The sequence below is a fragment of the Thunnus thynnus genome, chromosome 4 (assembly GCF_963924715.1).
Source record: "Thunnus thynnus chromosome 4, fThuThy2.1, whole genome shotgun sequence".
Classification (NCBI taxonomy): domain Eukaryota; kingdom Metazoa; phylum Chordata; class Actinopteri; order Scombriformes; family Scombridae; genus Thunnus; species Thunnus thynnus.
Genome location: NC_089520.1, coordinates 1,935,612 through 1,961,648, shown reverse-complemented (window position 1 = coordinate 1,961,648; position 26,037 = coordinate 1,935,612).

Genomic DNA, 26,037 nt, shown 5'->3' with positions numbered 1-26,037 from the left:
ACAACAAAAATTTACTGAAAGCAAATTTTATTCATGTTTTACTTTATTTCAAACCTGCCACTGACCTTTATGACTCTACAGAGGTCAAGTGTGAACAACTGAAAACACAAGTAACTGCTTCCCATATCTATTCGCCAAGTAGCAAGTACAAGGAATTCAGTGTGGTCCAGATGACAACAGAAAGTGCAATAAACATGAACATTAAACAATAACACAAACATAACAGTGTAAGAAAGAGAGGGATAGTAATTTACAAAGATTCTGTGCATGTGCTTACATACTGACATGATAAAAAACATGTGTGCAAAACAGCAGAATATAAGATAGCCTTATCGGTTTTTATGCCTTGGAAGTAGTAGATGTTGTCTCTCCTGCACGTCGTTTCATGAGGTTTATAGATGTAGACGTTACCGCAGCAGAAAAATCATAAAATCCAGGCAGCAGTTACTATGTTTCCCTTCAAAATGTGACTGTGACAAAACAAATTAGCAGTATATAAATGTGATAACTATGAGACAAAGTTGTATCATGTGACCTAGAGTGAGTATGCTATTGCTAACAGTTGGTCGTATACGGTTTTATAACTCAGCTCAGGAAGAAATCTAGTAAGTGGACTTAAAAGAGAAGAAAAAAATGACAAGGACACCACTCAGAAACAAGTCGGCCATGTTTACCCCACCTGGACCTTATTGTACCTTCCTGGAGTATAACTGATAAATCACAGACAACAGCCTCCTCTTTGTTTTGGAGAAATCGGTTTCAGGACTGGTGATTTAAACCGTGGGAATGTCTGTTTGAATTTGTACTTACTCAAAAGCATTTTGGGAAGATTACAGCCCTTAAACAAACCTGTTTCAAAGATATGAAGTGTTTTGTCTGGTGTGAAATTAGCAGCACAACTGCAGTGAGAACTGAACCCGATGCCTCTGTGGGCGAAGGTTAGCGGTCGCTGAGTTCATGAAGCTCCAGCAGCAACATAAGCAAACATCACTGCTTTGTATTGATTTCATGTGCTTATTGATATAAATCAGTTGTTATGTTCATATAAGTTATTAAACACTCGAGAGAAGGTATTGAAGTTATTCAGCTCAACTGTAGACAAGTTTCCATCCAAATGCAACACAAACTTTTGACACTTTTAAAAAGTGAAAACACTGTAAGAGGTTTTCCTCTTCTGTCAGTGATGGAGGCCACAGTGTGTCCACACAGTCATTTAAAAGTCTCTGTGAAGCTTATATGAGGCTTCAGCAGTCTGAGTTAGTCATATCAAGTGGATATCTGACACATTTACAGTCTTTTTAGCATCATCATCATTCCCTCTTTGTGTTTCCTCGGACAGTGTTTCCCTGTTGAGCTGCGGTGGAAGTATAGTAACAAAAAGAGGAACTTTGGCACTAAAAAGACTGTAACGTTGAAAGATATATAATAGGGATGTGCAGAGAGCCCAGTGTTTTTATTTGCATCTGTGTTTGTTGAGGCAGCAAAATTATTTGTATTTCTATTTGTATTTGAATAAAAATGGAAAGAGGCTTAAAAATTCTGTTTTTGTTTTTATTACGCTTTTAATTTTAGAAAATAAAAGTGTTGCAATAAGTGTTCATGAAGCGTGTGTCAGTAGCTCAGCTTTATCTCTGGGGAACACCCCCAACTCTGGGACTGATGTCCAAATTAGGAAATGTGCATCATGTAGCAGGTGGATGTGACTCCCCTCACTGAGACCTGCTGATAGACGTCACAGCGGAGCAGAGGAGAGACACTGAGATAGTGATGTAACCGACCTGCACGCTGGTATTTGACAAGGTTTATCTTTCTTCCTTAAAACAAACAATTTTTGAAATATTTGTATGAAATAAATATTCGTAAAAAACCCACTATTTGTGCTTTGCTGAATAATATATTTGTATTCGGGCACACCCCTAATATCTACTTGATTTGACTCATTTGGACGCTGAAGCTTCATATTAGCTTCAGATAAACTTTTAAATACATTTTTAAAGGGATCTTCTGATGGTCAGTATGAACAGGAGGAATGATTACAGCAAGAAAAACATGTTTCATTGCTCATTTGGGCTCCTGACTGTTGTTTTAAGACACACTTGTGAAATCAACACAATATTGCAAAAATCTGAGACAAAGTTCATACAAAATACTGGCTTTTTTTCCATGTATTAAAATAGCTCTGCCTTAAAAAATGCACACACACACACACACACACACTTGTTTAGCTGATAAGACTCTGTGGACGAAGTGCAAAACAGCCAAACTTATTTTCTCTGTCAGTCTCTCTCTCTCTCTCTCTCTCTGGGTCTGTGTTGTTCTGCCTCTTTGTTTCTTCAAGGTACCTACTTTATATGTCTTCCTCTATCTCTCCGCTCAGTTTGTCTCTGCCTCCGCCTCTCTCTCCCCTTATCAGCTCCGTTCCCCGCCAGCCTCACCCAAACTCTCTCTCTCTCTCTCTCCCTCCCTCTTTGTTACTTTCTCTCTCTCTCTCTCTCTCCCTGTTTATTTTTACATCTCTTATGTCGCTTTGCTCATCCGTAACCTGACCAATGCAGCCAGCAGCTGTCTATCTGCCAGTCAGAAGCTACTCAGCCCTGCCCTAATATGTCGCCTGGCTGGCTGCTTTAGCAACTGCAAAGGCAGACTGCAGTAGTATTATTAGAACTACAGTAACAGTAGCAGTGAAACCGAGTTACAAGTGTTCAAAATAGTAGACTTACATACAAATATACTGTAGAACATAACGTACAACACGTGAAGACAATCACAAGCACATGTTTATTATGTAAATCTGAATAAAATATTGATTAAATGAAGATGTTGTTCATTAGTGGGCGGAAGAGTCAGAGATGTTTATGAAGGCAGAGAGCTCAGACAGAGTTCAACATAGCGCTAACATATTTCTTCATATTATATATACATATATATCCATGCTACTAACGGAGCAGGATAATGTCCAAATTGACCACCAGCACACTTATTAGAGGGCCTGAAGTTAAAGACTGAGACCATAATGACTGGTTGGAGCATCTAGTTCTTCAGCATCGGCTTCAACCTCAAACTGGTAGTTGCTGATTGACTTTTAATTCTGAAACATTATAAAATTCCTCTTGATTCTTCACACAGCTTAGCACTTTGTTTTCTCTTATCTTTATTCTTCTTGTTGCTGTTTTTCGTTTGCTTTAAACATAAATCTTTATTGTCTGAATTGTGTTTATAGTAGCAGCACTTGTGTCTTATTGTCTGGTTGTGTTTATGTTTTTATGTTTGTTGGAAAAATAAATTCCCCTTGTAGGACAATAAAGATCTGAACTTAACTGAACTGAATTATTATTATTATTATTATTATTATTATTATTATTATTATTATTATTATTATTTTAGTATTTTGTCAAACTCATGAAACGTGCTATCTCAGTTTTGCATCGATAGGAAGGGCTACTATGTCAATGCTTTTCTACATATTTGATTTGAATAATTTTAGAATTTAAAAAAAAATATTTATAGGGGGGAAAAAAAGAGGTTTTGTGATAATTATGACTTTTTACACAAACAGTAAAGGTTCAGAGTTTGGAAGCAGGAGTGAAGGTTGAAGAAAGTGTGTAAGTGTAAAGAATGAAGGGATTTGGAGGAGGGGAATCCCTGTAGCGTCTATCTTCTCCTCTCCTAAAAACACACACACACACATATACACACACTCAACCCCCGACCACCCAGTGCTGCAGCCTGGAATCTAGTCCTGTTGGCACCTGGTGTCACCTTCCATGACATGTCTTCTTCTACACATACTTATCACCATATCTCACCACCACCCCCCCCAAGTTTTAAAATCATAAATTTATATTTGTGCCTATAGAGTCACGCAGGCATGCAAGTGTACACAGATGCAAAAATAAAAGCAGCGAGTTGTGACACAAAAACAGATGCAGCAGCAGCAGCGACGTGAAGAGAAAAAAAGAGTCTGCAGTGGACTTTAATGAGCACCGCAGTCAGACAGCAACAGTCAATGCTAATCTCTAAGCTGCTGCCTCCATCCCTCCTTTCATTCTTTTGTATTCTCTCTCTCTACTCTTCCTCCCTCTATCACTCTCTAGCTCACCCCTTCCTCCTCTATTCCTCTCCCTCCTTCACCCGCCCTCCTCATCATCATCATTTGTTTGCTTTCTCTCTTCTTTGGCTTATCTCTCTCCTCTCACTTCTTTTATATTTTCCTATTTTTTTTCTCCTCCTCTTGTCTCATCTCCTTATAGACAAGCACTCCTCAGCGGCCTCTCAGAAACACAGTGTCAGCTCTTCAGGACAGACATATGTCTGTGTGTGTGTGTGTGTGTGTGTGTGTGTGTGTATGTGTGAGTGCATAAACCAGACAGCAGCTTGGCTTGACTGTTAATTGTGTGCACTTCATATACTGTACAAACCACTCCTCACTGGGCCTCCTTGAAAGCAATTTGGAGAAAAGAAGAAAAAAAAAAGAACGACGAGAGACGAAAAGAGACACGTGAAAAGACATTTAAAGTGAGTGAAAGAGTGCTTCTATGAACAGATGCAACGACAGCATGACAGGAGGGAATAAAGAGAGAAAAGCAGAGAGAAAGAGAAAGAACATTGATGGCAAGTGATTAGCTTGAAAAGAACAGAGAGGGGTTAATTGTAATGCACACTAACAGTACCGCTCCGGGGGCTTCATACATATCAAAAGTCAACACTGACAAAGCACATCACATGTAGTGCCTTTGTTATCCGCTGAAATGTAAAATACAGACGGCTAATACAAATTGAAACGAGAAAAGGAAAAGTGCTGACCCCCCGAAACAGGATTTCACTCGGGTTAAATCAGTGTATTTAAAAAGAATTTCCATTTTTTAAATAGATCCTCAAACTCCTGACATTTCAGTGGCAGGAAGTCAAGCTGTTCACAGGTAACTGTGTGAAAGAGCTCCAGTTTGAAGGTTACAGCATTAATGTAACAGTGAGTAACACAGCGATAAAGCACTCATACACTCATTTCCATTCATAAAACTGTTCTGCCGATAAACAAACTCGGTTCATTCAAATTACAAATAATAACGTGTTTATACATACTGTACATATTCATTTTTTTTCTAATCAGGCACCGTACGCTGCATTTCATTTGTAAAATTACCCAAATGATCACATATAAATTTGACAAACATGTATAAATGTGAGTAAGATTGTAAAAGCAAACTGAATTCATCAGAGACTGTTTTGCCATTTTATGCTGCAAACAATTTTATGATAATTTTTCACATTTAAATATGATGCAGTGTGTTGGTCAAGTCTCTGAAAGGGGAACTGCACTGATTCAGTGTGTGTTTCCAGGTGTTCTGTAGTCAGTGCTGCACAGTGGAAAGTATCATATTGTGTATATTTCTGGGCTGCATTGTGTCTTCTACAACACTGAATCTTTGTATATCATGAGCACTGCAGGACGCTGCTGTGTATTGTAGTAGTTTTGTGTATTTTATGAAGGATGTGTGTCATGTGTGGACTTAAGTTACAACTACCTGCTTCCACCAGGCGCGCTGCGGTGCGTTTCAGAAGCAACTCTCCGCTCCGCTGCCCTAAAGATAGGTGCCTTGTCTAATTTTTTACAGAGGCCGCGTCAAGCAGCACAGAGCAGATCGAGCTGGGCAGGAAGTCAGACACAGAAACAGCATTGAACATCCGGTCAATTTTCAAAATAAAACACCCCATGCAGACTCCTGGTCGTATATCAACCATAAATGCAATTATAACAGATGAATAAAGAAACTATTTAACCTCGTAGCCCACTTAACCATAGCAGATGCACAAAAATCAAGAAAAATTACCAAATCAACGAAAGCTGAGCAAGTTAACAAAATTGGGCAGTTTAGTTGCCCTGCTACTGCAGTAATTACGGTAGCCTTAAGGGACTTTATCAGCTTTGACTAGGCCGCTGTATGACTTTAAATGGCTTCATGACACGCTCCCGGTGGAGTAGGGTGCTGTGCAGAGGATGGAGTAAAACCACGTTGGAGCCGGAACGCGGTGTATTTTCCTTTAATGTGTATGTTAAGGCTACAATAGCCGCTACTAGCTTGACCATGGATGCATTAAGGAGAACTGGACACCATGTTCAAAGATGGCGTCCGAAGTTGCTCAGTGGCACACGAAGCCAAAAAACCTCTGCCATGTTTCTGCAGGCTTCCTCATGCTTCTGCATTTTTTGGGGCCATAGAGCATGCTCAGTAGAGTCCTCCAGCACGTTGGTGGCATTGGTCAGTTCTATGTACTTGTCCCTTTAAAAATAAAGTCTAGTCAAGTCAATTTATTTACAGAGCAACAAATGTAAACCAGAGTTGTTTACAGAGAGATGAGAATATCTATCAAATAAAAACACAGACATCATATCATATGAATTTACACATCCATCTCACTGTCACCTCCTCTGCCTCTTATTCTGTTTCCATATTTCCTCTTGTGCTAATAGTAGCAGCCTCATAAAATAACTGAGTCAGCACAGAAATGTCACCCTCCTCTCTGTCTCCCCCTCCACACTCACAGGAATAGAAAAAGACTAGTCAGACAGGGAGAACACGCTTATGACATTTGTTAGAGGCTTAAATCCAAAGTGCATTACACTACTAATACTGTCACTGCATACATTTTAACTAAGTTTGGTTCTTTGTGCTGCCAGGCTCTTCTCACTAAGCTCCACAAGGCCACAGGGAGCATCATTGTCTTTTCATCAAAAAACAGCAAGTCTCAACCATTCGTTTTTTTTTTTTTTTTTCAATGAACAAAGCCGCCTAATTACTGGCCTGAGCTCGCTCTCTCTCTTGTCTCATCTTTCTGGAACAGACTCAAAATTTGGCTTTAATCTCCCAAGAAATCAGCGCCAATAGTTGTGACTGAAGCCAATATTGCTCTTTAAAGCCTACAGCCCTCAGTGTAACCTCGGCTTTAATAGGTAGTGAGTGTTGACAGCTGGAGGGATTTGGTGCTTGGTCTGAATGGTTATAGTCTGGGGAGAGATCAGTCTCTGATGAAGCTAAGCGGGGGTTCCTATTACGATAAAACATGTTAAGTAGTGCTGACGACAAAATAAATGAGGGTCATATGGATTGATTTTGGTCGTATTATTTTCGTATTATTATACACAGAGTTGAGCAAAAAGGAGACGACCAATGAGTCTCGGCCTTTGATGAGTTTCAGTAACAGATGTAAGAGTGAAGATAAAACTACGTCAACACTTCGCCGACTGGTTTTCAGGGGAGACTCAAATGAAGAACAGGCTTAGAGAGTAATTAAATGTATCTGACATAGAGTTCACAATAGGTAAGGCTGAAGAAATATGTGAGAAGTCTTCAGCGATTAGACCCCATCATGACAGGAATATCCTGTGTCACGGCGGTGGTGAAGGGGTGAGAGCTGTGGTTGAAGGTCTGGATGGATGAGATGTGGAGCAGGACTCTGATGAGATGCTGGATCTGATGAACACTGGAGGTGTTTTGGGTGGATGAGGGTTGCATTGATCTGACACTAAAGTGACAGCTGACAGCAGCAGAGGGAGGAATAGTTTAAGTTTGACAGCAGTGAAGTGATTGGCTCACAGAGGTCGTGAAAAAGTATGATTAGTTTAACTGAAAGCATGAAAGTCCTTCAGTCAGCTGGTTAAGTTGAAGCGGGGACAGAGAGAGAGAATGAATAAATAAATGTAACATGAAGATGGACTTCCTGGTTGAACTTTCACTAATCTTCATTTAAATCTTCTTCTTCTTCGTCCTCTTTTCAGTTGGCAAACAACAAAACACAAACAGCAAACATCTGGTGAGGTGTAGGACAGACAGCTGATCGGCTATATTGACATTTATAATAAGATGGTCCTATATGTTGTACTTTAAGTTGAAAAGAGAAAAACGTTTCAAATTTTTGTGAATGATTTGAAATGATTGTACATGTACTTTGCAACCCTTGTTCCAAAATAGCCACGACACAACTGTAACACTGTTAGTATCAAAGATGGTTTAGTGTGAGAAGAAAATAAAAGGCTCATTACAGCTGCAGGGAGTTACATATCCAGTGGGTCCCCGATGTAGGAATATGAGTTACCCACCGAGGAATGTCGGTTACCAGTCTAGTAAATTATGGATCCAGTGGGCTGCCGAGTTCGGCGCATAGATCGCCTGGCTAGGCAAATTAATAGTCCAGCTCAGAGAGTGATGAGGAGCTTCAACAAAGGCTTCTCCAGCCTCTCAGTCTTAATTTTGGCACTTTCCCTGTGTGATAACTGATCATTAGATCCCATTTAAATATGCTTACGATGTAAGCGAAGGGGGGCAAAATCCACAGTCCTCGTTTTGTGCAAAAATGTTTTTAAAGTTTATCTGAAACTAATATGAGACTTCAGCCGTTTAAGTTATTCACAAGTGGATATTTTCCACATTTACAATCTTTGTAGTTTCAAATTCCGTCGTGTTTCCCTGCTGAGCTTTGGTGGAAGGATAGTAACAATAAGTGGCACTAAAAAGATAATTATTTTACTAATTTGGACGGCTGAGGCTTCATATTAGCTTCAGATAAACTTTTAAATACAATTCTACACAAAAAGGAGGACTGTGGATTTGGTCCCCAGTCACTTTACTGTAAAAGGTAATTATGAAGGAATCTTCTAATGGAGGAATGATTACAGCAAGAAAAACTTAAACTTAAACTGTCCTTTAAGATTTGGTGAGGACTCGGCATAAAAACAACATAGCAAAAGATTCTGGTCACAGTTAAAAGAGTCCTTTGGTGACTGTTGGTGGGAAACAAACAGCTACCAACCTGCACTACTTCCACCTTCATTCATTATTCGCAAAACCACAAGATATCACTTATCAGGAAAACAAAATCTTTTTTTTAGACATTTTAACAAATGACCACTGCTGTAGTTTTCTCTGGTGAGGACAAACTACTCAAACTACGTCTACATCAAGCCGCTAAATTCTAAAATGCTGCTTTCAATCAAAAACAACAAGCGTCAACAGCAGGAGTTTCAGCTCGTTTCTGCAAATACCTCTGTCCACATTTTAAAACACCGAAACAGGAAGTTCTCCTCCCACTGGGCGTGAGTGGAGGACAGACGAGCAAGTCAGCCACAGAAAACCAGTGAAGAAGAAACGGTGTACTGTTTCTGTTTCCGTTGCAGCTTCCTGACATTTAGTTTATTGTAGCAGATTCCAACAGTTTGAGCAGAGAAAGGTTGTAGATAACTACATTTAACTCTAAACAAGCTGTCAAAGTAGAGAATAAAGAGAACAATGCTTTTATGAAGCCGTCCGCCATTGTTGTTATTCTCATTGTGTTTCTTCTTCTTCCTCTTCCAATGAAACGCTGCACTGCTGCCACCATCTGTTCTGTCAGTGATATGACAGCGTTTCGTCAAAAAAGCTCCGTTTTCTCTGTACACACTACAACGCCGAGCCAACATTTTCACATTTACACGTTATGGAGGCTGTTTTGGAAAAACATGGTCTTGCTCTGAGGTCGTTCTGAAAGCCATGGCTATTTTGTTATTTCGCTTTTCTGATTTTTGTCCATCTATCGCACATTAACTTCCCTTTCCATCCACGTGTGCTGCAGCTTATATCGTTAGCAAGAATCTATTCTTTAAAGAAGCCTTATTGTCCGAAGTCTGTTGTACTTAAATTGAGTAAAAACTTGAAATTATTGTACTTTGTTTGTAGTTTCCAACCCTTGTAGCTCCAACAATTCTGTTTTTGCCCCTTTTAACCACATTGTTTTTCTGCTTGAAGAAATCCAGAACGATTATTTCAAAGTGTAAATACGACACAACTGTAATTCAATATATACTGTGTTCATAAAACTGCCGTTAATATCAAAGATGGTTTAGCTTGAAAGAAAATAACAGGCCCATTACAGCTACAGGCTCACAGAATTACTCTCAGTTTGGGCAGAGAAGTTAAGTGCTCCTCAGAGAAAAAATACCCCCTTTCTCTCCCCGTCTTCCTCTTTCTTTATCTTCTCGCTCCGAATATCCATTTTGAAATCTGTAAAGCTTAATGTCTCTGCATCTTTTTTTTTTTTCTCGTTTACACTCGTAATTATCGATGCTGTCTGCCGCTGCTCATTCCCTGCAGTGTGCTGAGAAGTCGGGCCATTACATTCAGAGAGATGGCGGGTTGACAGAGAGAGGAAGAGTGTGAGATGATGAGGAAGATGATGCAGTGCTAAGAAAAAACATGGAAAAAGACAAGAGTGGACGGGCAGAAGGAGGGAAGAGAGAAAGAGAAAGGGAGGTAAAATATGGTGTGTGCTTTACTGCATGGATGCATGTCCCAGAACAGCACTTCAACACTCACACACACACACACACACAGGTGGCAAGGGAAGGAGAATGTAATTAATAATCACAGTGGGAAGTGTTTCACAGCTAAGTGCATGCATTTCCTCCCCAGACACTGCATGCAAAAGTGTGTGTGTGTGTGTGTGTTGTGCTTTCCATCTCTGTGTGCACTCATGTGCATTAGTGTAGATGTGTTGTATATATTTATATGTGTGCATGTTTGCATACGTCTACATAATTGAATTTAAAAAAAACATTGTTTTTCTTTAAAAGGGGGGATTTATGGAGCAGCTGTAGGGAGGAACATGTAGAACACTTAGTAAGTTTAAAAAAATGTTTAAAAATAATTCATGTACAGTCGATAACTGTATATGGTTAATGTAAAATTTCAAGGATCAAGTAATGGGTTAACAACTCACAGCTTCTCTGCTGCAATGGAAGTAAATGAAGCCTTGGAAGTTTATGCAAACCATCCCTACAGGTGTCCCAACTTTAATTAATTACTTCCAGACCGTCTGTCTGTATAAAAGCCAGGATGAGGAAGCCTGACGTTCTGAGGCTCTTTTTTTGGATCCAGAGTTGGTGACCTGCACAGAGTCACCAAAAGGTCGATCACAGCCTCCTGCAGAGCCACGCAGCAGCCTCTGGTCTACACCCAGCTGGTCAGGACTTCAAACCATGGAACCAGTCACCGTCATCGAGCTGGTTTGGGATGAACTGGACAGAAGAGTGAAAGCAAAGCAACCTGAGAGGGAACACACTTAACTTCTGCAACAGTGTTGGAAAAACTTTCCAATAATATTTGATTTTCATTGTAGAAAAAATGTGCATTCATCTGTTATATCTGCAAAAGGCGGCTATTTAATTTAGATTAAACTTTATTGAACAAAAAGAATCCATGATTTCTGTTTTATCTCCAATTGTTTGTACATTGAGACCATTTCAATGAAAACTGGAACAATCAAGGTTTTCTAAAACTATACACCGGTAATGTATAGAGCAGAGCTGAGTATGTGGGTTGCGCCCATGAAAAATTTGCCAAATCTTCTCTGCCAATGCCAAACAGCTTATTCTGCCATTGACTCTTGTTTGGTGTTTGGTGGATTGGATGATTGAAGTTTGAAGAAACAAGACATATTGTCAATTTAACAGTTTATTCATTTAACAAACAGTAATTGAGTATCATACAAACTAAGTTTATTTAGGTGTACGGGAGATTCTGTTGTCAGATTTTATCAAAGTAAAGACATAATTTCACTGTGAAACCAGTGGAGTGGAAGTGGAGGAATTAAAGCCCTGACAAATGAATTATTAAGAAATGTAATGGTTAATGATAATAATAAGGACATCATTTGATTTTGAAAGTGGAGAAGAAGGAGCTTATTTTTGTTTCTTGTATAATTATTATGGAAGTAAAAACACTTTCAGCCAATGGTTCAGTCTGACGCACACGACTGGGTTTGTAGTTTGATTATTTAAAATATTCAGTTATCCTTGCCCAGAGGTGCAAACACAGACTGAATGAGCACAAACCAACTGAGTCAGAACAGAAAACTCTCTGTCACTGTCTCAGTCTGTCTTCTTTTTTTTTTTTTTTTAACACAAGGCCAAGCTCAGGGGTATCATGCACACAAATATTAAAAAGGGCACATGAGTCACACAAAAATGTTGAAAAATGGAAATTGAGGCTACCTCTCTACTTTATGGTCGGAATATATTGATTGAAATGCAGCGATAACTGCAGCTTGCAATGCTGGTGGTAAACAGAAATCTGGAAAATATTCCTGTCTTGGAATCTGGCTGCTATATTTCGGCCTGCAAGCCAGAAAACAAAATGACACAGTGATGACAGTAAGCAGCTAATTTGGCAGCATGGCCACCGGCTATTTAGAAAAATGTAATTACAAGGGTAACAGTTAATCACATATTGTATATTTCATATATAGATGACTCTGGGCATTTTGTACTGAACAGTCTGCAAGATGTAGCTTTAAATCATATTCATACCTTTTGGTGCACTGATGGTTTGTGGGAAATGGTGTTTTTTTTCACTATCTTTAGTGCAGTTGATTCTCTGATAGAAGAAGTGTAGTATAAAGAGAACTCTATCACCCTGGTCTTGACCCAGATTTCACACTGGACTGACAGAGCTCAACGCTGATATAAAAGGCTGAAAACAGGGTTTTATAGTAAGTGTGGGATCACTATACTTTTACTGTGGAGTTATCATAGGATTACTTCTCAGGATAGTATAACTCCTTTAATCAAGGGTGCACCTTCTACTGAGGATGTTCTCCTCACTTTTTAAAATCCTGTATTTGTCCCTTCCACATTGATTGTTTCAGGTTGAAGTCTTTCTGAACATCATCCTCTCACTGACCAGATACCATCGTCCAGATGAGAGAACATCTGAGTCGCCTTCAGTTAGTACAATCACAGCTTAACAAACAGCAGTGATTGGAGCGTCCAGTGCTGTACTAGGGGTGTGCCTGAATACAAATACGTTATTCAGCAAAGCACAAATAGTAGAGTTTTTACGAATATTTGTTTCATACAGATATTTTAAAAATTATTTGTTTTTGGGAAGAAAAAAATACATGTCAAACACCAGCGCACAGGTCGGTTACATCACTATCTCAGTGTCTCTCCTCTGCTCCGCTGTGACGTCTATCAGCAGATCTCAACGAGGGGAGTCACATTCATCTGCTACATGACGCACATTTCCTAATTTGGACATCACTCGCAGAGTTTGGGGTGTTCCCCAGAGATAAAGCTGAACTACTGACACAAGTGCTCCCAAGGGAACACTTCATGAACACTTATTGTAACACTTTAATTTTCTAAAATTAAAAACGTAATAAAAACAAAAACAGGATCTTTCCACTTTTATTTGAATACAAATAATTTTGCTGCCTCAACAAATACAGATACAAATACAAATACTGGACTCTCTGCACATCCCTATTCTGTACAGACTTTTTCTGCGCTCGGTGTCACCTTTCTGGCAGACTTGTCTTTGTGTTGAAGGTTGTCGTTGGATTCATACATACGAAGTAGTTGTCAGTCTCTGGCCTCTCATGAATCTGTAGTTCTGTGTGTGTGTGTGTGTGTGTTGCGTTGAGTACATAATTCACATTCTCTGATCCGACTGGACGGTTGTTTTCTAATGTTTTAGTCGCCATAGTAATGAGCCAAAAATTTTCACATTTGTTTGCACACTTGGTCGTTCTTTTTAAGGTCCCAGTAAAACTATGTTAAATAAAAGTCGTAGAGAAAACAGAGACTGCAATGATCAGCTTTTCCTCTGTTTTGTTTAAAACTTATTTCACGTAGCAGCCATTCAATAGCAGCCGTTACTGTCCCAGCTTCTGTGTAAATGGCCCATTAGAGGAAAACCCGCGGACACTATTACGGTTGAAAAAGAGACTGCAATGTCATTTTTCATGGGTAATATTTTTATTTACAGATAATATTCTCCTAAAAAGATGCTAGAATTGAACATAAGTCAAAGACAAGACAGTCATAATGTATCAGAAACTAAATATGATTAAATAGGTTCAGTGTTATGTTGTTGTTGTTGTTGTTGTGTTCTGAAAGCAAACATTTGCCCCCACTTGCCTTGCCGGGGTTTGAAAAGCTGTGTGGATAGATGGTTTTCTGATTTTTTTTATTTTTTTTATCCTTACAGCAATATTTTCAGTGAATCAGTGGCACACACACACACACACACACACACACATAGGAGCAAAATTTTTGCTACTTTTGTGGCCAGATTAATTTTCTGCCCCCGCAGCACGACTGGGAATAGAGTGTAATAATTTAGATGCCTGTATTAGAGGCTCTGGCAGGTCTGTCTTCAGTCAAAAACATTTGAATTGCAGTAGTGCCACAGTCAGCTGCCTGCACAGCGTGGAACTACTTGGTTTTGTAATGATTGGTCACTTCACAGCAAAAAAAAAAAAAGTGTTCACATGATGAGCACTCCTTACTAGTTAAAGGTTTCTCAATTTTTAAAATTGCTGTGTGCTGCAGTTGCCTTTTCATAGTGGCCACTTTCCATCAACCTGACTGTCATTTTTTAAAAAAAAAAAAAAAGGAGCTTGCAATTTGAAAAGAAAATGGATGAGTGTGAACAAATGCTTTCTTTCTCTCTCACACAAATACAGATGTTTTGGCAACACAGTGGAGTGGTCTGCTCTGGAGACATGTGTGAGTGTGTATATGTGTGTATGTGTGTGTCTGAAGACAAATTACAAATACATTATTTGGCAAAGCACAAATAGTGTTTTTTTTTTTGTTTTTTGTTTTTTTTACAAACATTTGTTTCATACAAATATTTTTAAAATGATTTGTTTTCGGGAAGTCGGATACATCACTATCTCAGTGTTTCTGTTTATCAGCAGGTCTCAACGAGAGGAGTCACATCCACCTGCTACATGACGCACATTTCCTTATTTGGACATCACTTCCGGAGTTGGGGGTGTTCCCCAGAGATAAAGCTGAACTACTGACACACATGAAGTGCTCCAAAGAGACTCTCCATAACCTGTTGTTCCCCTTCTCCTTTCCACAAAGTTAGGTTGTAAAAAAACAGGCAATAAATGTGCTGTCTCTGTGTGTTATAGGTGTATAAATAGGTAGAGGTCTGTCTGCAATGAGTCGATGAGTAAAGTTTTAGCTCAGTAATCAGCGCAGTCGTCTATGATCTGGGAGACTTCAGTTGGAGACCCAATGTGGGGACCTCCTTCATAAGGTAGTTTATTCATGAACACTTATTGTAACACTTTACTTTTCTAAGCGTAATAAAAACAAAAACAGGATTTTTAAGAGTCTTTACACTTTTATTTGAGTACAAATACAAATAATTTTGCTGCCTCAACAAATACAGATACAAATACAAATACTGGGCTCTCTGCACATCCCTAGTGTGTGTGTTTGGTGTTGAGCTGCCACCTTAAACTTTGATGATTCAATGCATAAGTTGAGAAGCTCCTGAGTTGACTCGCATTTCGTCAGTCACGTCATTGAACACAGAGTAACGCAGGGTGACATCATGACAGGCTGTAAACGTTTACTGTGTTGTCTTTAAATTATCTAAATGCATAACTGTGATGGAAACGGAGGACAGGACAGCTGAACTACTTCTGAAGCAGACGCTAGTTCGACCTCCTCTAGCGTCCAGTGTGATCGACTCTTCAGATGACATCACTGTCAACAGCCAATCAGGAGAGACGGTCCGCGTTGTGCTAGGATTTTATAACTGAACTGATACCCCTCTGTGTGGAGATCTGATGTTTCCATATCACAGATGATGAACAACAGCAGTCTTACATGTAAAACACGAGACTCATAAAGGCTGTTATAGGAGGTTAATGTGAGGCGGCGGCTCTGCAGGTGAGCTGGATTACTGTAACTGAGCGGGTTAGGGTTAGGTTAAAATGCATTTATAATAATGAAAACTGACTATGAATATCGTGAGTGGTGGACAGTTTGGTGTCTGCTGGTCTGTGTGTTGCTTGTTGCATCAGCAGTCAGACAGACATGATGCTTTTACCTCAGCTGGACCAAACACATCAGTGACAAACACTTTGTGTTTTTTTTTTTTTGCTAGATACAGATTGCATGATGTGGTTCTTTTGTTTGGCTATAACAGCAAAAATTAAAAAGTTTTTTAAACAAGTCGGTTAAAAGTCACACAGTTCAACCAGGCAAAGCTACAAATCTGACAAATCTGCTTCATTATAGTTTTTCTCCGACGTTTCTTTTTCCTTTTACTCCTTGCACCTTGCCCTGTACAGAGCATATCTCTCCAATTTTACAGAACCCAGATGCAGTCTTTCTCTCTTACTGTTTTGACCCTGGGTGTTTTTATGGAAAACAGAAACACAAAAAATAAAAAAAACACTCAGAAATATACAGTTTACTCTGAATTCAGCAAAACGCTGGAAACACCCTGGTGAAAAGTTCCTGCAAAACTTTTAGGCCATCACTTTACTAAAAAACAGGACTTTGCACTTTTTTATGACCCTGCCCAATAGGCAGAGGCGGGGTGTGTGTGCACGCATGTGTGTGTGTGTGTGTGTGTGTGAGAGAGAGAGAGAGAATGAAAGAGAGAGAAAAAATATGCAGATGAGAGAGACGGTTTATACGTTGCAGGAATTAAGCATGCATGTATGTGTGCAGGGAGGGAGAATTGTTTTGCCAGCTATCTATGTGTGTGTGTGTGTGTGTGTGTGTGTGTGTGTGTGTGTGTGTGTCCGTGTATGTTAGAGAGAGAGAGGGCGAGAGAGAGAGTTGCAAGGTTGCAGCCGAAGAGTAATGCCTTCTATCTCTGGAGGCAGACTGAACGGTGAATATCTCTTCGGGTAGTATACTGTATATCTGTCTGTACAACACACACACACACACACACATTCACACACACATGCACGCACACACACATGCATGCACGCACGCACACACACACACACACACACTATACTCTCACATACACCCTCTCTTGCTGTGTTACATCTGTAAAACCACACACACACATTTTCCTTCCCTCTGCTTCCCCAACCTTGCTGTTTTACAACTTTGTCTTTACACACACACACACACACACACACACACACACACACACACACACACACACATATCCGTGCATGTCCTGCTGAATGATGGTGGCAGCCTGAGGCAGTGAAAGCTGTAGCATGGCAGGAGTGAGGCTCAAATAGACACACCAGTGGAGAGTTAGGATGACTGTATCGCCTCTGGACAGGATATTATGGATGAGGTCTTCCTGTACAACCAGGTGCTGCTCTAAAACGCTCAAAGAAGGTTTCTGGAAACCACAAAACCCGGGCTCAGTTCAGCATGAACGGCCACTTTCAAGCCATCGATTTTTCAGGCCGAGGTTTAGTCAAACTTTTCTCAGAGCTGTCCCGCAGACATAAATAATCTCATTTGTTGTGGTAAATCTCAACGGGCAGAGTTATATTACAAAAGTTTGAAGGTGTTCATGCAATCGATAGACTATTTAAACAAAAAAAACCACCTCGTTTGAGAAGAAGTTCCAGTCTGGTTTATGAACAATGCACAGCGCTGATTACTGAAACTGCTCTGGTGAGAGTTTTAAATCACTTCAGGATCAACTGTGATTGATTAAAACATAAGAAAGCTGTCTATTTATTCACTCTGCTGCAGTGTGTCGCTCTGTAAGAGTCTCCATACTGGTTGTGATCCTTTCTATTAGATAAATGTCTAATATTTAGTTCCTCAAGGCTCAATTCTGGATTCTAGACCTTGAGGAGCTGAAAATATTGATATTTTCAGATGTAAAGACCCAACTGTTAGCTTGACTTTATGTAGTGTCTTATAATATTATGGTTTATACTTATCGATGCTTTTATTGCTCAGTTCACTTTCACTGTTTTTTTTTTGGTTGTTTGTTTTTACAAATTTTTTTTATAAAGTGACAGTAGACAAAAGAGAAAGATGGGTTGTGACATGAAACAAAGGCCAGAATCCAGCCGTTGCATCTTACGCTACTGAGACGCACCAACATCTTACTGTTTTTTTGTCATCTATTTATTTTGTGTAGTGTTTCATAGTTTTATAATTTTATTATTAGGGACGGAGCCCAAAAGTCAGAGGACTACTGTTTTACAGTAGTCCTCTGCCTAAGGGCGAGGACCCTAATGTTTTTTGTGTGTTTGTTTGTTTCTTTATTATTACGTCACTTAAACCCTAAATTTGACCCCCTAAACATGCTCAAAAACTCACCAAATTTGGAACACACATCAGGTCTGGTGAAAAATGTGATAAAATGTAAAAATTAACTCCTAAAGTGCCAAAATGTGCTCTCTAGCGCCACCTATGTAACTAAAATGTCCGCCATGGCCCGTAGGAATGTCATGGAGAGATCAAACCAAAACTCAATTATTCGTCTCATCAAGACCTACAAATCATACGCTGACACCTCTGTCCAACAGGAAATCCGCAATTAGCCTTTCAAAATAAGACTTTGCTCCAATTTTGGCCCCCAAAAAGTCATGGGATTTATGAGGAGATTTCACAAGAAGCGTACTCTAAAATCCTCCTCTCCAACTGCTCCTGGTGATGTCACTCCCTCAGTGCTGTGAAACATTCCGCAATACACACTCATTATAAAATCACAGGAGGAGCAAGAAAAGACTTTAAAACTCACACTCTAATATCTCAAAAACAATAAAAGATAGAGAAAACATGTAAATTCAAGATTTGTAGGTCAAAGTCTTGTGACTCATTTAAAGTTCAAATGAAGTTTGTATCTAAAACTATGTGGAAGCAGTAAATGTTCAAAAAGGTGTGGGTTCACTCACACTCTCCATTCAAATATATGAGTATTTTTCTGTGTCCAGCTGCAGTTACTTATTGTCTCTATACACCTGACAGTACACATGTCAATCAAACTTTCAAAATAAAAGCACACCACACTTGTAAGAAATATCCCTCATTTTTAAAAAGCAAAATGATCTGATCCCGACGGGCCAGAGTGCGAAGTCACGACCAGCTTTAATTATGACTTATGTCTTTTATTGTTCATATTTTAACGGCTCTCTTACCATTTACTTGTCTTTTATTGTTGTCTTATTCAGTTTTCAATCTTTCGTCTTTCTAATTTTCTATTATTTATATATTAACATTTTATAAGTCATCTTGTTTTAATTTTTGGTATTTTATTTGTATCTTGGTGCATTAGTTTCCTAATCCATATTTATTGTGCATCTGTCAATCATTTATAAAGCACTTTGAATAACTGACATAAAGTTTAAAGGTCACCATGGAGTCTCCCTACACTGTCTGCTGAAATGTAGCGATGCAGTCGAACAAACCATCCTGCAGCAGAATAATGCGGCTGCATTAAACAGCTCCTCGGGGTGACTGACTGTAACTATCATGTTTATAAAATATATGTAAGTACAGGAATGTGAAAGAGGACAGTGGCGGGGAAAAAAAGAGGCAATAATACTCTTCCCCAGATAAATAAAGGTTATTAAGTGCGTCCCCTGATACCTCGTGAGGAAAAAAGGAAATTACAAAAACAAAACAAATTGCAGCTTCTTGATCATTCATCTCACACACACACACACACACACACACACACACACGCGCTGTCTCTCCATCGCTTGCCCTCGCAGCTAATCTTCTCTGCTCTAATACGCGCGGGGTCATAAAATCTGATTTGCTTCCACTCCTCTACTGAGAGCCACTAATTCCCAATTTTGCTCTTCCTGTCCATGCCGGCGTTCCTTTCCATTAATTGAGATTCTCTTACACACACACACACACACACACACACACACACATAACCTTTTTTATTTTATTTTTTTTGCATCGCTGAGTGAAGCCGGGCCTGTTGTGGCAGACTGGACATGCGCTGTCATCATTATAGAAATGTGGATGAAGACGGTGGTGTAGAATTACAATGAAGGAGGTGACACACACACACACAGAATGGGGGCTTTAATTTAAGACAAAGTGAATTGGATCATAGTGGGATTAGCATTATGAAGGGAAACATCAGTGGTGAATGGGAAATAGTTTAAGACAGAAAGAAAGAGGGAGGAGGGAGACTCTGAGGGAAACAGAAGGAACCAGCAGAGATTTCCACTGATTAGAGTGATTCTTTGGTTTCTATTATTACTCTTTAATGTCAAGATTAAGGTCATCATATCAAGGTAGCAGGAAGAGAAAGATCTATTCTTCTCAAACAAAAAGGTAATCCTCCTGTAACGTGAACGGGTTATTATTGAGATTTCTTTACTGAGGTTTATGACTCTGGTTCTGTTGTATCACTATGCACCTAATCATCTCAGCGTGTGTTTCCGAGCGTCCGTGTATAACGCCTTTTGTGTCTCGAGAGGGAGCTGATGACATCACTGATGATGTCACGACGCGGCATCGGTTGGAGCTGAGTTTGAAAAGTAAAAAGAATGTCTGCTGCATCGATTTTTCAGCTTTCTTCTTTAAACAATGATGTTGGTGCAGAGTGCAATGTTTAATTTGTGGAGGACTTTTTCAGTATTAAGTTGATATTATAAGAATTAAAGACTTTTTAATGCCTTCAAATAGCATCAAGTATTAATTTGACATGCTGTTTTGTGTTTTTGCAGCATACACAGTTTGCATTTCATGTAACGTTGGTGAATGAGATGCTAAAACATGTCAGATTGTTTATTCTTTCTATGAAGTTCTTTAGAAAAACTTTATTGTTATTTAGTGTGTATTGCGTTGCTGTTGGATAAGCTTCACTTTATGTTTCTGCAACTACATTTTCTTGCATTGATCTTTGTCAAGCAGTAAAACTCAAGAACACAAAGTGTATAAAGCAAAAATTACAACTTAATTTCAAATTAACAATTTTTTTTTTTCCAAAATACAAAAATACAAAAACTAGAAGAAAGCAATTTCAGAAACGAGGGCCCTTTAACTAAAATTGAGGTCAACTAAGCAAACAGCAACTTAAAGTGACACATAAGAGGGGCAGGAATAAACAATTAACTCTACAACACAAATTACCTTTATCTCAACAAAGATTTAAATCAAGAAACTATTTACAACCAAAACTAACTATCAAAAGCAAGAAAAATAAAGTCCTAAAGTAACTTAAGTTAACTGGATCCTGAAGGGCCGACTCCCCTCTGGCACGCTCCGGTTGGCCTCTTCCACTTCCTGCCTGCCGCAGGATAAGCGGCCATCTTTACCGGATCCATGAAACAAAAGATAAATCAGGATTTAACACAAGCAAGAAATAATAAAGACAGAATGTTAACCGAAATGCGTGCACTCAAATTAGCAAACAAACTGTCAATAATAAAGTGTTTGCTATATAATGTTCACACCGACATCAGAACAGAGCTCGTTAAATTCAAAGAGACGACTATGTTGAACTTTTACTGAATGCACAAAAGAAAGAGTGGTCTTTGCATAGCTGTAAACAGACACATGTGTAGGAGGTAAAGCAATAGATCAAAACAAAACAAAAAAATTCCTGCACGCTGTCAGCACTTCTAGCTACATTTCAACAAGTCTGCATAAGAAAACACACAAACATGCATCTATAGAAGAATCAGCCAATCACAGGGACCGAGACATCAACAGTGATATAGCAGAAACACACCTGGAAAGAGACACAGAGGAGATACAGACTATTGATGAGGTCCAACAGGTGAATCTTCCACATTTTCATCAATAGAGAATAAAATCATTATTATTTTTTCCTTATTACTGCCTAATTATTCACTTCATATTGGTGGTTATCAAATAAATACACTTTGAACAAATGAAGCTGTCACACAGAGCGGTCATGTCATCTCTCCTTCTCTCTTGTTCTATTTTCATCCCGCTTTTTGTTTCTTGTTGTTGTCACAAAATAACCGAGTCAGCAGAGAAAAGTCTGTTTCTTCTTCTCTTCAGAGTGTGGGAACATAATTATGACATTTGGTCCAGGCTTTGATCCGATGAACATAAGATGATTTCCCTTTAAATAGATTTGTAGCAGGGGTGGTCGCACTGAGAATCAAAGCCGTAATGATAATAACAGTGTTTTATTTATACTGTACACAGCACGAACTCTTCATCTCTTTCCCCTCTCACTGGTCCTTTTATTTGTTTTTCTACCAGTGTGCAATTTTTGTGGTCATATAATTACAACTTGTACCATATTTGTAACTCTTCCTGTCGTGTAATTGTAAGTTGTTGAGACTGTGCTGGTTGTTAAACTCCAACATGGAGTGCAGGACCCATCATTTCAGTTCATTATCAATAATACTTTAATCGCTCAGGATTGTTGATTATTGTTGTGAGCCACGTAAATAAGTGATGTTTTATGTCTTTATGAGTTTTGTGTTCTCTTGAGAATCATCTGAAATTGAGGTATTCAATACTTTCTTACTTTAAAAACTTAGGAAAACTTAAAAATACACTGAAACAAAAACATAATGATTCTTAGTGGACTTACTCAAGCATTTATTGAAAATGAGTCTTTGTTTGTTATTGTTAATATGACAAAAATACATAAGAGAAGAATAAAGCATGGAATTCTAATATAAATAAATGTTATGTAGTGTTTGTTAAAGACACAAACAAGAATATTTGGATGATAAATGGAACATCAGTGTTGAGCACACCCTCAAATTCTACTGGGACTCTCCCTCCCAGTATATTTCAGAAATGTAACAGAGGAGCGGTGGGTGTGTGGAGGCGAACGACGGGCCGAGGCGTGGCGACATGTGAGGACACTATCTGAGTGTAGCATGCATGGCGACATGCATTCCTGAAGTGATAGTCAGGAATAACCAGACACAAACAGCTAATGTTTAATGCTAATACTCTCTGTGTGTCTTTGCTGGAAACAAAGAGAATCCGGTGGAGCTTTAACAGACACTGGAAGCTCTTTTAAGCCCATTTGAGAGAGTTTCTGTGTTGGTACCTGAGTTGTCTCCCAGTGTGTGTACATCTCTGTGACGTTCCAGTACATAATCACAGCCCTGGTCTTAATCCTGGTTAACATGACTGTTGTCCATCCCTAAATATCTTGGAAAACTCTGAATGTCACACGGTTATCGAAGGGTTCATGTGTCGTTTTTACTGCCACAGAAGAGTTCATGTAAGACGTCATCTCTCCACCAGCACTTGTGAAGGTTTGCTAACATTACCAGCAACTATTAGAGGCACAGACTGGGGCGACTGGGTCTTCTACTCTTTATACCTGGTGCAGCAGCTGCTGCTGCAACAGTTGAGGGAAAGACTCTTTTCAAAATTCAGCTTAACTTACCTTTCAACAGTGAAGACCCGCTGAAAGCAGCACGATGTGACGCAAAGTTGGCGTCATTTTGTATGGCACATGAATAAATCGCAAGGCATTGTGGGATTCCAGACTGATTGAAAGTTGAAAATGTTCAACTTTATGCAAATGAGGACGGAATTTACCTGGAAGTGATGCAGCGAAACTGAGGAAGTGGACCAGGAAGCTCTGTTGCCATTTCATACAATGCTAACATAAAGAAATGCTAAGAAATGCTAACAGGCTAAAAACTTGTTGACAGTGTGCAGTGGTGAGCAGTGAGCAGGTGGACTTTATGCTACCTGCTGCCACCTAAAAACACTATCAGTTTGCTTCATATTTGTCACATTATTTTGAAGTTATGTGCTACCTCAGACATAACTTCCCTTTTGTCTAACGTGTGTCTTACATGTTCCCATAAAAGGCTCATCTGTACATGCATGTTGCTCTGGTAAAGGAAGTTGAAGACACTGTTTTGATAACAATTTGAAATGCTTTTCCCCCATGAATATTGATACCTCCCCTCAAAATTATCACACAGCAGATATGCAAACGGACCTGAAGTTATGCCTGACTGTAGAGTGGCAGCTTGGTAAAATAAAAAAATAACAACCAGATGCAGCAAATGTATCGTTCAACAGATTCTCAACTGGAAGCTGTTCAAATCACAATATGTGCAGAATCAAGGTTGAAATGTTTGAGAAAAACAAGATATTATCAGGATCATAATGTGCAGTATATTTCAACACAATCCCACCTCACTAACTGTCCTCTCATCAAGTCTGCCTGTCTTTACAGACATCGATATGTCTTCATTCCTTTTAAGAACTGATCCACATTTCCTTTAAACGAATAGTTTTACAGCCCTGTTATCTGACACACAAACTTCATCCTAGTTCAATAAAAAGCTTTTACACCTGCTGTCAGGTGAGGTAGGACCTTTACTCAGAAGATTCGCTTCTTTTTTCCCGCCTGCAGAATTGGCAGCTTGTTGGGAATTAACAAGAGAGGGGAACTTGATAGTCAGCGTAGCGGTGGCCAATTTGGCTGAACAGACAAAGAAGAGAGTGCCATTTAGAAAAAGTGTGGAAACAACCACATCATTGAGCACTCAGGACCAAAAGATGAACAAAATAAATTGAAAATGGTATCCCACAGATTACCACTTTCATTTCCTAGTGCTGTTTATTTCCAGCGCTCCTCTCTCTCTCTCTCTCTCTCTCCTCCTCATTACCATCGCCTGCACTCTTAGTGCCTCTAAATCAAAGTCACTCTTTTTTCCTCTCTCTCCACAGTGCCCACTGCTACTACTCCTGCTGCCAATGGTACGTTCTACAGTTCTAGAGTGGAAGAACTAGGGCAGGCAGCTCCTTAATTACTTCATTAATTTTAATCTGATCCAATTAATTACATTTTTCAAGCTCTCCCTGCTCTTCGTTCTACTAGGTTGGAAGTTCCCTCAGATGCCAAGTGCCACTGCGGGAGACCTTGCATGTCCTCTGGTGCGTAAAAAAAAAAAAAAAGAGAGAGAAGTAGAAAAAAATATCTCTGCCGCCCCTCCCCTCCTAAATCAATTATTTTTCTCCCCTGGCCAAACAAAGACCCCCTTTCCCTTGTTATTCTGTAATTATTCAGCCCACTGCTCTGTCCAATTTTGTGCCTTGACAGCACTTAAGTAGCTCCAGTCTTGGCTTGTGAGTTTAACCCCTCTCAACCCCCCCAACAGCCACCACCAGCAGCCAGGCGAGTCGGTGCTGCTTCATGAGCCCTGCCTTTTGTCAGAACACACACGGGGGGAGGGATGAGGGTGGACGAGGGGGGGTGGACTGTGCTGCGTGGGCAAAATATTTGAGGACAATCAGCAGGAGATGGCTCATGTGTTGCTTGAAGGCACGCTGCACCGTCACACCGTTAAACTGCTGAGTTATTTGATGTAATTTTCTAATCAGCCTTAAATTTATTGGTTATTCGGGGTAATTATCAGCCTTGACAGTTATTTTTTGCATTCATCAGCAAAGTCGGCGAATGCTTTGAGCATATTGATACTGGTATGATGTGTTTTGGGTTATTATTAGTGTGTAAAATGGCTGAGGCAGTGCAGGCTGACTGGAATGAGTCAAACAACTCTTGAGTTTAAAAAACTTACCCGGAGCTGCGATGGGAATAATTTGGCAAAATGTATTGATTTATTTGTTTGGAAAATCACAAAGCTTACCACCTGCTATGTGAGTGGAGCCGCAGGAGTTCTGTATTAACTGGGAAACCATTGTGAAAATACAGCTAATCTTTTCCTTAAACCTAAACAAACCTTCATCACAGCATTGTCACATCATAAAACGTATTTATTTTTACAAACTTATATGTGACGTCCTGGCTTACCTGGACTAATAACATATTTTATTGTTTAATTTGTGGGATTTGTTTCTTTTTGGTGCTTAAAGGGGACTTAACATTGTTTTTGTGATTTTATATACTGTCAACGTTCCAAAACACAAGGTGAATATATGTAAAAAGTGATCCCTGCAAGTCAAAATCCAGGGCTACAGCCTACTCAGATTGTTCGCACATGTCCACAAACGGCCATCCATTGGTAGCCTTGGTTGCTAAGGTGGTTGCTAAGGTGTTTCCATGTGTTGTCCACTCTCATATTTCAGATGTGATTCAGCTCCAACATGTACGGATGAATTTGAGAAGTTGACATTTGGAGTAAAGAAGGAGAAGAAGAAGTGAAATCTTCCTGAAAAGCTTCCTGAAAGTTGACCAATCAGAACAGAGTGGGCTCATCGGGAGGGCGGGGCCTTAAAGAGACAGGAGCTAAAACGGCCTGTTTCAGACAGAGGCTGAACTGAGGGGCTGCATAAAGGACCAGTAGAAGATAAATAAGGAGTTTTTAACTGGA